Source organism: Biomphalaria glabrata, chromosome 2 (genome assembly GCF_947242115.1).
Source record: "Biomphalaria glabrata chromosome 2, xgBioGlab47.1, whole genome shotgun sequence".
Lineage (NCBI taxonomy): Eukaryota > Metazoa > Mollusca > Gastropoda > Planorbidae > Biomphalaria > Biomphalaria glabrata.
This window is the reverse complement of record NC_074712.1, coordinates 7,210,478-7,225,152: the sequence shown is the minus strand read 5'-3', so window position 1 is coordinate 7,225,152 and position 14,675 is coordinate 7,210,478. Positions and strand designations below refer to the sequence as shown.

The 14,675-nt window shown below is 34.3% G+C and overlaps 1 protein-coding gene and 1 long non-coding RNA gene across 2 annotated transcripts in view; one reads left to right on the top strand and one right to left on the bottom strand.

Annotated features, from left to right (window-relative positions):
• LOC106074824 (uncharacterized) overlaps positions 1-8,770 on the bottom strand; it is a 137,892-nt gene extending 129,122 nt beyond the window's left edge. Inside the window, exon 1 of the mRNA XM_056018904.1 lies at positions 8,489-8,770. The gene's annotated coding sequence lies outside the window, so the exon portion shown is untranslated. The remainder of the gene's footprint in view (positions 1-8,488) is intronic.
• A 48-nt stretch (positions 8,771-8,818) lies between these two features.
• On the top strand, positions 8,819-12,240 carry LOC106067193 (uncharacterized). Its single transcript, XR_008776392.1, has 3 exons — positions 8,819-9,289; positions 9,578-9,725; positions 10,585-12,240. It is a non-coding gene; the product is annotated as an uncharacterized LOC106067193 (long non-coding RNA).
• Positions 12,241-14,675: the final 2,435 nt, after the last annotated feature.

Sequence of the window (14,675 nt, the reverse complement as noted above, 5' to 3'; positions counted from 1 at the left end):
TATGATTATAAAGTAGATCTACATGGATTTTGCTTTGATATAGCAGTAATTAAACTTGATTGTTAGTAGAGTTAGTAATTGATAACTCTTGGCATTTTTGGAGCCATATTTTGATTTCATTTTTCTAAGTGTTCTTTTAAGGGTGGCTGGAGAGGGACTATTTTATGAACTATCATAACAATAGGATCTATTAGGGTCTATCCTATTTGTTCTTTAACCTCTATAAGGCCCAATGCGTTTGAGGCTCTCCTTGTTGGTACGGAGGTCATAGAATATAGTGGGAAATTATTTATTTAGCTGTTGAGTCTTGTTTGTATTTCTGTCAGTGTATTTAATCTGTATCTATATTGTTGTTTGTTTAAAAGTCCTGTATCCATATATCTGTATTTCTCCTGTGACATTTCTACTTTTTATTAATTTCTTTAAAAGCAGACTGTGTTGTTCTCTATATTGTTTCTGTGTTTGCCTTTTTACCTATACTGTACATATATTTTCTTTCTTTTACTAATTTACATTTTTTTACTATTTTACTCTGGCACAACAGCACACATGTATAACATATATTGATATTTGTGAATATTGAATTTGAATAGTTTATAATTGAGTAACTGAGTAAATTTTGATCTAGATCTATACATTGGACAATTATCACTACATTCTTTCATTACATTGTAACCATTGATTGAATTTTTTATATTATTGTGTAATATACACATGTTAAATAATTGACACACACTGTATTGACAAGTATAACACAGTACATTCCTTTCTCACTTAATTAACTACACAAAGCATTAAACATGTCTTCCTATGACAAAATTCTAGAGCTAGTGAAAGTCATGGAACTAGAGGGGGATAAAAAGAGGGAATTCATAGAAAAAGAGCTAGCCAAAATAGAAAAGAAAGAAAGGGAAGAAAAAGATAGAATAGAAAAGGATAAAGATAGGGAAGAAAGAGCTGCTGAAAGAGCTCATCAGAAAACATTAAAAGAACTAGAAACTAGACAAAAAGAACTAGAACTAGAAGCTGCCAAAACTAATCCCAACATCAATACCCAACAGTCTACAACAAAGCCATTCATCTCTAAATTCCACAAATATAATGCAAAAGATGAAACACTTGAAAACTATTTAGTCCAATTTGAGCATATAGCCTCAACCTATAGTCTTAACAATGAGGACATGGCCAAACACCTACTAGCAAATTTGTCCGGAGAACCCCTCAACATCATTTCCACTCTAACAATAGACCAAAAGAAAGACTATGCAGCAGTAAAGACTAGATTACTAGAACACTTTGGAAAAAATTCAGACTTTTATCGTAAGCTGTTCAGGGACACTAAATTGAAAAAAGATGGGGACTTCAACAGGATAATATTCGACATGAGGACTAACATGATAAAATGGTTAGAGCTAGCAAAATGTGACATCAAAGACCCGACACAAATCCTAGACATGCTACTCATTGACAATGTCCTCAACAACGTGACAGACTTAGTATTTACTTTCCTTAAGGAAAAAAAGATCAAGACAGAGACTGAACTGATAACGAATCTAAATCTATTTAAAGACAGTCACCCTGGACACACGATTGACAAAAGAGACCTACACCAACTAGTAGCCACAGCAACAACATTCAACAACAACAACAATGACAAATTCAAATGGTCCAACACCAAGACTTGTTTCAATTGTGGGAGAAAAGGTCACGTAAAAAACCAATGCAAAGCTCCTATAAACTACAATAACAATTACAGATACAGAAGTTACACTAGTTTCCACAACCCAAACAGCTACAAACAAAACAACAATAATTACAATAATAGACCACATAGACTACACCAGAGTGCAAGTCCCAATGAAAGAAGAAATTTTGCAGACAGTTACCAACACAATAACCATAATAGAAACAACAGACAATCTAGGAGGGACACATACAACAATCAGTCTAATAACCATCTACACAGAAATAATAATAGTCATGACAATAGAGAAGAATTAACAGCCTACATGCATTACAATAAGCCAAAATTGAACCTATACCCCTCATACGTAAATGGAATTAAAGTAGAAGCCCTCAGAGATACAGGAAGCAGTGCAATATTAATAAATTCAAAACTAGTAAAACCAGATCAAAAACTGCCAGAAAAGATCAAACTTACATATGCCAATCAAAAGAAATTTGATATTTGTGATACAGCCAGAATACACCTAGATACCCCATGGATAACTGGAGAAGTAGATGTTATTATTTTAGATACACCAGCACAAGATTTAATAGTTGGCAATGTCAATGGTGTAAATGATTTAAGTAAAGAAGAAATTATAGAATGGGCAGCAAAAAAGGGTGAAATTTGTGAACTATCTGCTGCACAAAATACAAGTCCTACTACAAACCACTTAACTAATGATAACATTATTAGAGTAGAGAATTTATCAAGATACACTAGATGGCAAACAATTATGGGAGAATTCAGCAATGTAGCACATGTTAAATGGGTAGATATAAGAACTCAAGATAGATCAAATAAAATTGCATTTGTACACTTAAACACAATAGAGGATTGTTATAGAATTATTAAAGCATTCAATAATAAGTTATTTAGAGGAAGATATATTAATGTGAAATATGAAAATGTTTAACTTCACAATGTAACTAGAAACAACCATTCTCAATTAGGTCAACCTGACATTTTTTCTTGCCATGATTCAAATAAGTCATGACACTTTATTGTTACACTTTTCTTTTGGGTCATGATGACATTTATGCTTATGATCAATAACAGATCATCTATTTTCTACTCATTGTATTTTATTGTCAACTTGTAATATGACAAATACCAGATGTGTTTATTTTGTGTGTATATATTGTATTTCATTACTGATTGTGCACAGCAATGTAAACAATGAGATGTAAACAACAGTGAACTACTTGAACTGTTGACCTGAATCTTTTTTTTCATAACAACTCACAGATGTAAATATTGTCTAAAATTTTTACACACCTGAATACTACAATGAATGTTTGTAAACATGGAAATTTGTTTACTATTGTACTTCAATACTACACTCAGACTATTTATAGTAGTCTTATGCAAGGTCAACCTTGAACTGGATTGACATGTATCTGAAAACTTTTTTTTTATTTTTCTTGATGATGACAAAACTTAGGATAATATTTTGACACAGCACATCACAGTTGTAAATAAATATGAAATTTTTCTTCTGTAATCATTTTGAGTAAATTTACTCAGTGTGTCAAATGATACACATTAATAATGTTGTGCATCTACAATTATAGTATGACATTGGATGTGGAATAACTTGTATATTTTTTCTCTTTTTTATATTCATTAACATGTGATTGTTTGTACAAATTTTTTTTTCAGTACAAATGTATGCATAAAGTTTGTTAACACTTGATGGAGGTACTTTTCATTACAATTAGTGTGATATTTCAGTGATTTTGCTCTCAGTGAATTAAGTATATAAATGATTTTTTTGGACTCAGTAATCTATATGATGTTATACATAATTACTAAGATTATATAAGATGATATGAGCAATTGAAGTGAACTTACAGCACTTGATAGAATAATGGACTAAGCTCATATATATTTGTACAGTGGTATTAATGTAAAATATATTTGTCAAAGATTTTTGGTCAAAAATCTTTTTGGAGTGTGGGGCGTATGTCACAGTCCAGTTTTAGAACCTCTGTGACATGAAGTGACACTCAGTCACCTATTGTAACATTCCGTGCGGGCAAGCACGAAGTTATGTGAATAAGTTAAAGGACTCTAAAATAAGGGTAAAAGTTAGTTAGTGAAGAACTCCAGCAGAGAGTGGATGTACGATTTTCTCTGTCTGTAATATGTACCTTAATGAATTTGATTTAATGTTAACTTGAGAGTTTTCTTTGGATTTATATTTTGAACATTTCATTGATGTGATTACTTATTCCACATGGCATGAACAGCCAGTATTTATTGGTGTATATTTTGTGACGGCTGAAGTCGCCAGTATTTTCTGTAATTTATCCTATATATAATAAACGTTGAGTCTGCTACCAGTGTGTTCATCAGTAATTATAAATGTTGTCATTGGAGACCTTAGTATATTAGTAATGTTGCGCACTTGCAAATCTAGTGCGTCTAATAAAGTACATCGTTAAGAGGAGTATTATAGTCGTACCAGAAGAGGTACCTACAACACACGGACACACCCACGCCGCTACGCCTACAGCCAAAACCAGGTAGCGACACTATGAAAATATCAGGTACTGAGTTGACTTGTTTCTCAAAAGAATCTCAAGTTTTGATTGTATATCTAACAACAACTTCAACACTTAAATGGCGTAACATCTTAAAGTTATAGAGTTGAAGTTGCAGACTGGGAGTCAGGAGAATTGGTGTTCATCAAATTACATTTACAACAATCAAAATGAAGTTGTAATGTAGCTCAAAATTTTTTTTTCAATCAGACCCTCTCTCCAATTAGCAAAATATAAATGTAGTAAATGTTTTTCTTCTTTTTATTTTATTGACACATCCCCCCCCCCTTTCTTATATTCACAATCAAATTACACAAAATATACATTTGAAAATGTCAACTCTTATTATAGCCAAAGGGTGTAGAGAGCATTTTTAGTCAAGTAACATCTTTACTTTAGATTATAATTAGTTGTGTAAGATGAACAGATTGTTATTTTCAAACTGTAGGGATAGAAGAGATGAACAATGTATTTTATTTATCATTAGAGTGCTATCAACATGACATGCTTTAGAAACAAATGCTTCAAAACAACTGTATTAAATATTAGATAAATGTATACAGGGGGCTCATCAGCTTAATTTATTTTCTTAAAATATGATCAATGTTTTTAGTGAATAAAAAAAATGTCCTTAAAAATAATAGAAAAAAAAGATATTTTAAATCTTTACATTGTCAAGAATGTAGAGTTATATGTTACAACCAATGCCTATTAACTACACATTCCAAACACCCCACCATGTTACTGTCAATACTCTTTAGTTTTAATGTTTTGTATGCAACTAGAAAGAAGTTTGCTCAATTTGGGATTTATCACACACCTTGTGTGTCTTTAGACAGAAACTGAATGTCAACAACTCAAAAATAATAGGCATGTTGATACCAGAATTGTTAAGTGCCAAGAAAAGCATAGGAAATCAATTTTCACTAAAGCTGAAGCCATTTTACTCCTGTGCGATCATGCTATAAACATCAAAGTTAACAAAATAGAATGAATGCGTAAAGACTTTATGTAGCAAACAGCTCTGTCAGATCAGGTAATTCTTACCCACAGAAGAAACAGGAAGACAGTTGTTTGTTGCCATCTGCCTTTTAGATGCAGTAAAGGTTCATAGGAGGGGTTAGAGCTTAATGTTTGGAGACACAGCAAAGATGGGAGACAATGACATATGAGAAGATGTGTTTTGAAAAAAAATCTGAGTGGAGGAAAAAACTTGTGAAAAAACATTACTCTATATCTAGAGTCTAGATCAGCAGTTCTCAACCTTTTTTGTTCGGCGACCCCTTTTTACAATTCCTCACTATGCCGCGACACCCCCCCCCCCCCCCGCCAACAGTAAATCTGATTTTCATTGCCAAAGCTTTATGTTTAATCATGAAACAATATGTAATTATATTCTCTTTATAATATCTCTTTAAGATATGCATTTATTTATCTTACTATTTCTAATTCATGTTATTCACAGTGCATACACATGTGACGTTTTTCTGTATTTAGACATGATAATGAACAGGCTGTTAGGCAAATAATGTATTAGTGCAAATTGAAGAAGAAAATGCAACACAGACAAATTGGGACATGACTACAAACACTTGATCCAGATGTCTGTAATAGAGAAATTTTTCGCTGCATCTTTATTAATGAGTTCAATAAACTATTTCTGTTTCCTAAACATTTTCACTTTTGACTTTCATTGGAGTTCTGGCATGTGCAAATGGGATGTTAAGTAATTTGGAAAGTTTGATGAAATTTTGTCCGCAAAGCATTAGCAAATGGCATCACTGATAATTCGACTTAAATAACTTTGCTACAATTGACATACAAACTGATGGGGCAGGCAGAGGAAACATTGGTGAATGTCTTACGAGAGTGTCCAAATGCTGCGGGGAGACAACTGAAGGGTCACTTGAACTCCATGGAGGCTATGAGACACTACGTTCAACAACAGAGTTTCTTACCAGCACTATGGGAGGCCCACAACAGAGTTTCTTACCAGAGCACTACAAGAGGCCCATGCTTTTCTGCCCTACTACCATTAGAAGTTCATCCAAGGTTCATGTTGTCCAATACGTTATTCATTTCTATACAAAGTTTACATATTAATGGATGCACTGTTCAACCTTTTTCAAAACGTACACATTTTGGTTCACATATTACAGATTTAACACCTTAGTATTTTAATTAGACACCCTATATGAACTTTATAAGTGGTGAACCTTAAACTTCATTTATTTCTTATTATTATTGATGATAAATAATGACTCTTGACCTTACGTACGACATACCAGAGCTTTACAACACGACCAGGCTTATGCATTAAGCGCATTTACTTAAACTGTTGAAATTTGTTCTCCTGCGACAATTAAAATGTTTGAAATGAATTCTGATTCTGCTGTTTGCTACATCTATCTTCGAATAACAATAAAAATAGTAATTTCCGTTGTTCCAAACCATGTATGTGTCAAGTTTTTTAGATTAAGCCATACTTTTGATGGTCTTAAATGACCCCTGACAAATTGCCAATCGACCCCCAAGGGGGTCGCGACCCACAGGTTGAGAACCCCTGGTCTAGATCCAGGTCAGTGTGGCTGCCTGGTTCTGCAGTATGCGCACAGCATTGTCATTCTGTTATCTAGATTGTCTCGGGTTCATACCCTGCCCGGTACCATTCCCCATCATTCTGCAGGAAGTATGGACTAGGAAGTAGATTATCTTGAACTTTAAAGGAACATCCAAAAACATTTAAAACATTTTCAAACATAAAAAACATTTTCCCAAAATAAAAACCCTCAGAAAGTGTTTGCAAAACAAGAAATGATTAGATCAAATACAAATTAACATAAAGTCTTATTTCAACTATGTGCATGAATAAATGTTGGCAAGTCTATTTAACAGCTAATAATTCTCTAATATACTTTTACTTTTTCCGAGAGCAAACTAGATAAACTTTTTAAAAAAAGGAAAAATGTAAATAGAAGGTTATGAAAAGTTGTGTTTGCAATATGTACGTTACTCTATACATATGATTGTATAAAAAGATTACAAGGTAAATCAAATGTGTGAGTTGCTTTAATAAAATCGATATCTGCCATATGCTTAATACATAAACTTTTTTCATCTATCAGGTTTGAGAAAACACCTGATTAACTTAGAAAATCTTGTATTTCAGATTACAAGATTAAGCAGAATTTGCAGTTAAATATTTTCAATGCCAAAGTAAAAAGTTCACATTTTTTTAGATGGACAGATTGTCACAAGGGCTGATATCAAATTCTCAAATCACTATGAAATGGAAGGGGTACAAGGTATTCAGCACAAAAAGTGTAGGTTAAAGATAAAAAAAAAATTCCCATTAGAATGTGAAATCAATTGACATTATTCCAGAAGGATATATCATCATATATTTAGCTAAATATCAATTATCTTGGCACGCAGCTGTGAGTGTTGGAAGTTTTTGGCTTTGAGAACAAATGCATTCAATGCACCTATATCTCAAACATTCTACATGGAAGGCCATCTTAAGATTTAACAATAGCTAATGTTATCACAAAATTTGGCTCTCATAAAAGTCATGTGAAGGAATTCCGTAGGGGAGTGTTACCCAAACGTTTTCCATAACAGAACACTTCACACATTCTTAGTATTTAAAAGAACACATTGCTTATTTTTTAAAGAGATTAATTCATGTATTGGCTTACTAGTTAATTAATCAAGCAGTTCATGGAACACCTATTCAGGCCTTGCAAAACACCAGGGTTCAGCGGAACATAGTTTGGGAAACACTACCCTTTAACTTCTTAGTCTAGAAACAAATGGACACCTTATAAATACATTATGTGACCCAAACCCTTTTTTGAATTATGTTGTTGATTAAATCAAAACCCAGAATAGTCTCAACCATCAAGGAACCTACAGTCAGAAGTGGATGCAAACAATCACTTCATCATTTCTGATTACTGAGTGCAAGTCTTTTTAAAAGCCATTTGGTTTGATGGGGACAGGTTTGTTTAATAAGTCACATAATTTAGATCTGCTTTGAATAGGATAGATTTTATTTATATCTTTCATTTTTCATATATAGGGTAGAAATCTACAAGTACTAATAATTAATATAGAGTTTTGACCCCTAAAATAGAGCTCAATATATTTGCAAAAATTTATTTAAATCATCTAGTTCTAGAGTTACATAGGATGTAAGTCTAAGGCTGGTACTCACCAATTTGAACTATTATATATGATAAATTGATTTTAATTTAAAAAATTTAGTTCCAAAAACAATGGCTTGATGCAGTGTCTTGGCTATTCCCCAATCGGTTCAAGCAATGATATAGTAATATATATCTTTAATCTACACCTAGGTCCTATATTATTCTAGTTGGTGACTGCTATTTCACTAAATTAGACATTCGACTGATTGGTGATAGATCTAATATAGATCTAATTCTTGATAGTCGTAGACTAAGTAAAGGTTTACACTAGGCTACTAGGTCTAGTAACTAGACTCTATATATCTATCTAGTTCTCTATTTCTGGAGACTAGTCTTTTAGACTAAATGATTTTTTCCTATTCATAGGCACCACACCTAGATAAAGTATTCATTCCTTTTTTCTCGTGCTCAAAGCTAAGAGCGGCCACCCTACACAGTTTTGATTATTTTAATAATAATAACTAATGTCTTTACCTGTAAAACCGGTTTCTCGAGCTCAGCACTCACAGCCATTTTTAAACCTGTCTCTTAAGCGTCCTTCGATATCTAATAATAGAATCTAGTAATTCCTAAGTAAGGGTATTTCCGATGAATCCTAGTCTAGATCTAAGTAACCGCAACACTTTCTCAAACAAATTTGACCTATCCATGCAGTTCTAGATCTTGATCTAGAGATCTAGAATCTATTAGTCCTCATAGTCATAATCAAATTATCCATAATAATAAATCCGCTACGGTACACTTAGAGTACTTAGACTGACTATTAACTTAATACAGTACACTTTTGACTTTATAGTCTGGACAAACTGGTTAGTAACAGTTAGTATGAGTTAGTAGGCCTAGATCTAGAACCAATATACCATGAAATTAAAATGATGAATAAAATGAATTGATTATTACCATGTAGGCCCTATCAAATCAATCATTGTATCATCTTAAAAACTTGATCACTTGCGATGATCTTATTATTTATAACTACCTTTGCATATTCATCTGTCGAAATCCCATAATGCCGGCATGTAGGCCTATATATGGCCTATATGTGGATTGTCTATAATTTATTTTTTTTATTGTATTGTATTATTATTATTTTGTAGAGGCTTGCTCCCAGGGGCAGACTGGATGTCAAAACCGGCCCAGGCATTTTCACGCAATCCGACCTACAAATAGTGTGTCAGATGATGGGCGTCCAATCATACACGTCCTCAGAAGCATTGTGTAAATTTTAATAATGTATCGAAAGTAGTAAGTATATGAATATTATAATTTCTTTGATGATTTTGAAACTATCTGATGAGCGCTATTACTAAATGAATTATATATAAAGTATATACTTGGAATGGGGAATCTGTTATTGTGGAAAATTCTAGCTACCATATATATATAATAGGCCTACATTAGGGCCTACCATTTACATTCAAGATATCTGAAGATCCTCCATCAACAAATACAAATATTCCACCTCCATTGTTTAACTGCCCATCTCACAAGGTCAATGGGGCAAGGTGGCTGAGTGGTTAAGCGCTTCCTAACATGGGGTCCTGGGTTCAAATCTCGGTGAAGACTAGGATTTTGAATTTCGGGATTTTTAAGGCCCCCTTGGGTCCAACCAACTTTAACGAGTACCTGACTTTAGTTGAGAAAGTAAAGGCTGTTGGTCGTTGTGCTGGCTACATGCCACCTTGCTCGTTACCCATTGGCAAAGAAACAGATGGCCTTAACATCATCTACCCTATAGATCGCAAGGTCTGAAAGAGAACTTTACTTTACTCACATATACTGCTTTCTCAATAACTTGGTAACCTAGTTTGACTGCATCTTAAAGCTGGCTACTCACACACACACACAACAGAACATGTCCACGTGTTTTTAATATCCTTACGTTCAGTAAAAGAAATGCTGTCATGATAATCTCATATTTTAAATTTAGCAAAGCCTCTTTGTACTTCGACTTAAGTCAATAACTTTGTAGTCTTGGCATTAGCGTTACTTAATTATGACGTTGAGCCTGTTCACTCGTAAATGCTGTCATCATAAACTTGGTGAATCTTTAGTGCTTGCTAGAAAACATTAATAAGTTTACTAAATTTTTTTTTTTGCACAGGAATCCAGCAACCATTGGCAAAAAACAAACCCCATTTGGGCAGTTGTTTGAGACAAACATCTATAAAAAAAAAAAGCTAACAAGATCCTCGAAATAAAGAATCATCCTTTGTGTCAGGATTTTGTGATTTTATCATCGCAAAAGAGATACAAGACACCGATAGCAAAGACAAAAAGACACAAACACTCTTTTGTTCCCCTGGCAATCAAATCATTAAATAAGAACAATCTGGTATAAACTTTGTCACATGTAAATTATGAGTGAGTCTGGTGTGAATGTACACTTTTGGTTTTTTATAGTTATAATGTTTTTTTGTTTTGTGTAATGCACAAATTGTAAGACAAATTTCCATACGAACAATAAAGATTATTATTATTAATAGTTAGTACTTATTTTCTGCTTCTTCTTTTTATATTCTTTTCCATTTTGATTCCAAATCAACACATTTCAACACTGTTCAAGATAATAGGCCTAATTGTGATTTGTGAAGGACTTCGTAGCGGGACCAACTCGAGATCATGCGGCAACTTCACCAAACCAATAAGAATTCGTATGCGACTGGACATGTCATCTATAGGACTTAGAACGTTGTTGTTGATCCCTTTATAGACTCATCCGAATATATTCACACTAACGTCTCTATAAGAAATAAAGGCCTTAAGTTTCTTGTTTATCGTTTAGTGACGTCCACTAGAAGCACTATATATATATATATGTATGTATGTATGTATATATAGACATACGGATGAAGGATATTTACGACAATGCTTTACATGAGTGTTAGACATGGTTAGACTTAAAAAGTGTAAAAGATAATGTATTAATCACGACGCTCAAAGTGTTATCTTTAAAGAGAATAACATAAATCTTGAAACAATTTACTGACATTCATGAGGCCCTTTCGGTGACCCTACCGGCCAAATGGGGTACCGGCCCACCCGGCATTTGCCCGAATGCCCATATAGCCAGTCCGCCCCTGCTTGCTCCCCTATATGACAAGTTTAATGAGATCTCCCTGGCATTCTTCATAGAGTCACATTTGTATGTCCTAAATTGGGCAATATCAATTTTTTAGGAGGGTCACAAAAGACAGATTATTAATCAAAAGTGAAAGCATTATATATAGTTATATATAGGCCAATCAGTGCTGCCCAATTAGCCTAACTAAGTCAGCCTGGGGGGGGGGGGGGTATAAATTTCAGACACATATATGTCACGGGTCGAAGCACAGAAAATAAAATTGTCGATTTTAAAGGAACCGAAGACATGCGTCATAACTTGATAATGCACTGTAAGTAGAAGTTTTGAGATCTGGATAATAACGCCTCACGGGCCGAGTGTGGCATGTTTTTGGGGCATCACTGCACTAAATAGAACTAGGACTATTACTACATTTTATATTCCTGACTGAGGACTTTTCAGGCAGCTATAGTATCCCTGGATAATGTAAAAGAATGGACCGGCTCATCTCTTGATATCTTGCTAAGAACAGCTGCTGACCGGGAGGGAGGGATTTGGTTACGCGAACTGTCACAGCACCCCTGCTACGACGAAAATCAAATGACAAAATCAAGATGAGAGTAGGCCTATCGCTTCAAAAAAAAAAAGGGGGGGGGGGGGATTTGCATGTTTTTACCTACATTAAGTGTGTGTATGAGTTTTTTTGTGTTTTTTTTTTTTTTGCAGGGAAAGGAAAAAAGTGTGTGTGTGCGTGTGTGCTGGCGCTGTCTAGTGTAAACGAATATCTTTTAGATGTCAATTTCTATGGTAACAATTAAAATTACTTCCATATAGTTTTTATTTGTTCTGTAAATTTTATTTAAAAAAATACTTCTGAACAACCAAAGTGGACCCTTGTGGAATGTCACCAAAGAATGCTGACCACGTTCTTCAAAACTGCACTCTTTGTCAAGAGGCCGGCCAGAAAAATAGACTGGCCCCAAAACACCTCTATAGAAAGAAAACTATATAGAGAGCTCCCTGATTTGAAAACCACTGCGCAGTTCATCTCGTCGGCCTATATCGGTCTAGTCATCCGAACGCTCCAACATAACAATTAGAACGAGATAGGAATAAGAAGAACCGAATTGGAGAAAGTTTTAGGACATTCATAAGAATGCGACAAATAGGCCTATGTTTGCTGTCTCCAGCTCTTTTTAGCATATTTTTGGAGCATATAATGATGGGAACTCTTAGTATTACTATAAACGGGTAGCCTAAATACGGAACAAGAAAAGCATAAAAAAAAATACTTTAAAAAAACAAGAAGAACAACTAGCTTTGGATCAGTCATGTAATTAAATTTCTAATAGATCTAGACCAACAACAACAAATCAGTGCGATTAATAATATTTTTATCAATTGTTTATGTTTAGCGTTATTCCTTTCTTTTTGCTTTCTCAATACGCTATGATCTTATCACTTATTTAGGGGGTAGAGAAAGAAAGGGATATCTGGGTGGATTTTACCGTATTTGGTTTTTAAAAGCTTTTACAACAAAAAAAGGGGGGAACGACCTGAATCCGATCTCGCGGCTCACGCCTCCCCGGGCCGACATGCTAGCCACTCTGCTAGTGAGATACTAATTAGGACTGAAGAAGATTGTATAGTTATATATTGTTAGTTTCAATTTAGAGCAGCGGGACAAATGGGACTAATTCTGCTTATACTACCACTTCAGTCAAGTAGGCTACAATAGCTTTCCCATTTTCGAGATACCAAACAAAATAATTAATTACAAATAGTTAATTAACTAATTGGTTAATTTTTTTTTATTGATTCTTGTGTTGTCAGGTAAAAAAAAAATGCGGAGAAATAACGTGTACAAACATTTTACCAGACAGGCAGACAGAGTGAGTTGATGCTTTGTAAAAAAAAATATGCAGGTCGTAGTCACGTGAAACACTGCACTCATCCTTAATCTTCAGAATCGAAGACATTGTCATTATTATTTTCAATCTCAGGTTAGCAAATGATATAGACCTCATTAGAGAAAAAATGTAGATCAGGTAGGTCTACAACATCTTACTTCAAATACATTTTAATATAATCAGTTAATAAAAAAAAATATTCGAGAAAAAATAATTAAAATTCAGCATTTCTCCAGCTCTCTATTCTCTAAATATTCTTTCAAGTAGGAATGTATTGTACGCGCAGTGGCTGAGTGGTAAAGCGATTGACTTCCGAACCGAAGGTCCAGGGTTCAAATCCTGGTAAAGATTGTAATTTATAATTTCGGTATCTTTGGGCGCTTTCGAGTCCACCCAGCTCTAATGGGTACCTGACATTAGTTGAGGAAAAGTAAAGGGGGTTGATCGTTTTGCTGGCCATGACAACCTCGTTAACCGTAGGCCACAGAAACAGATTTCTTCTTCTTCTTCTTCATTCTCATTTTTATGTTGGAGTGTTCAGATGCCTAGACCAATACATGAGATGTATTGCGCAGTGGTTTCCAAATCAGGGAGCTCTCCATATAGTTTTCTTTCTATTGGGGTGTTTTGGGGCCAGTATCTTGTACGGGCCTCTTGGTAAAGAGAGCAGTTTTGGAGGACATGGTCAGAATTCTCTGGTGATACTCCACATGGGCAGATTTCACTGGTTCCATTTTAAACTTCCGGTACATATGTTGTCTCATTCTGTTGTGTCCAGTCCTGAGTCGAAAGAGTAGACTTAAATCTTGTCGGGCTAGCTTATAATAAGCATCATCTTACTTGTGATTTGGATGAGAGCATGTCCATTTCTCATTTATTTTATTTACTATTAGTTTCTTTATTTCTTCTGGATAGAGTGCAATGTTTAAGTGTGAATTTGTTCTCCCACTCTTGGCGAGTGTGTCAGCTTTCTCATTTCCTTCTAGTTCTATATGTGCTGGTATCCATTGAATAACAGTGTTGTTGTTTTTTTGTGCTGTTGTTGAGCTTTGTAAGTGCTGTCCTGAGTCGTTTTATATAAGAGGAGTCATAGTTTTCCAATCTTTGGAGGGTTGTTTTCGCATCGGTTAGAAAGACAATCTGACTGTGTGGGGTACTTTGATGATTTGCTAGCATGGTAGCAGCTAGTGCTAGTGCTTCCCTTTCTGCTCTGTGTCTGCT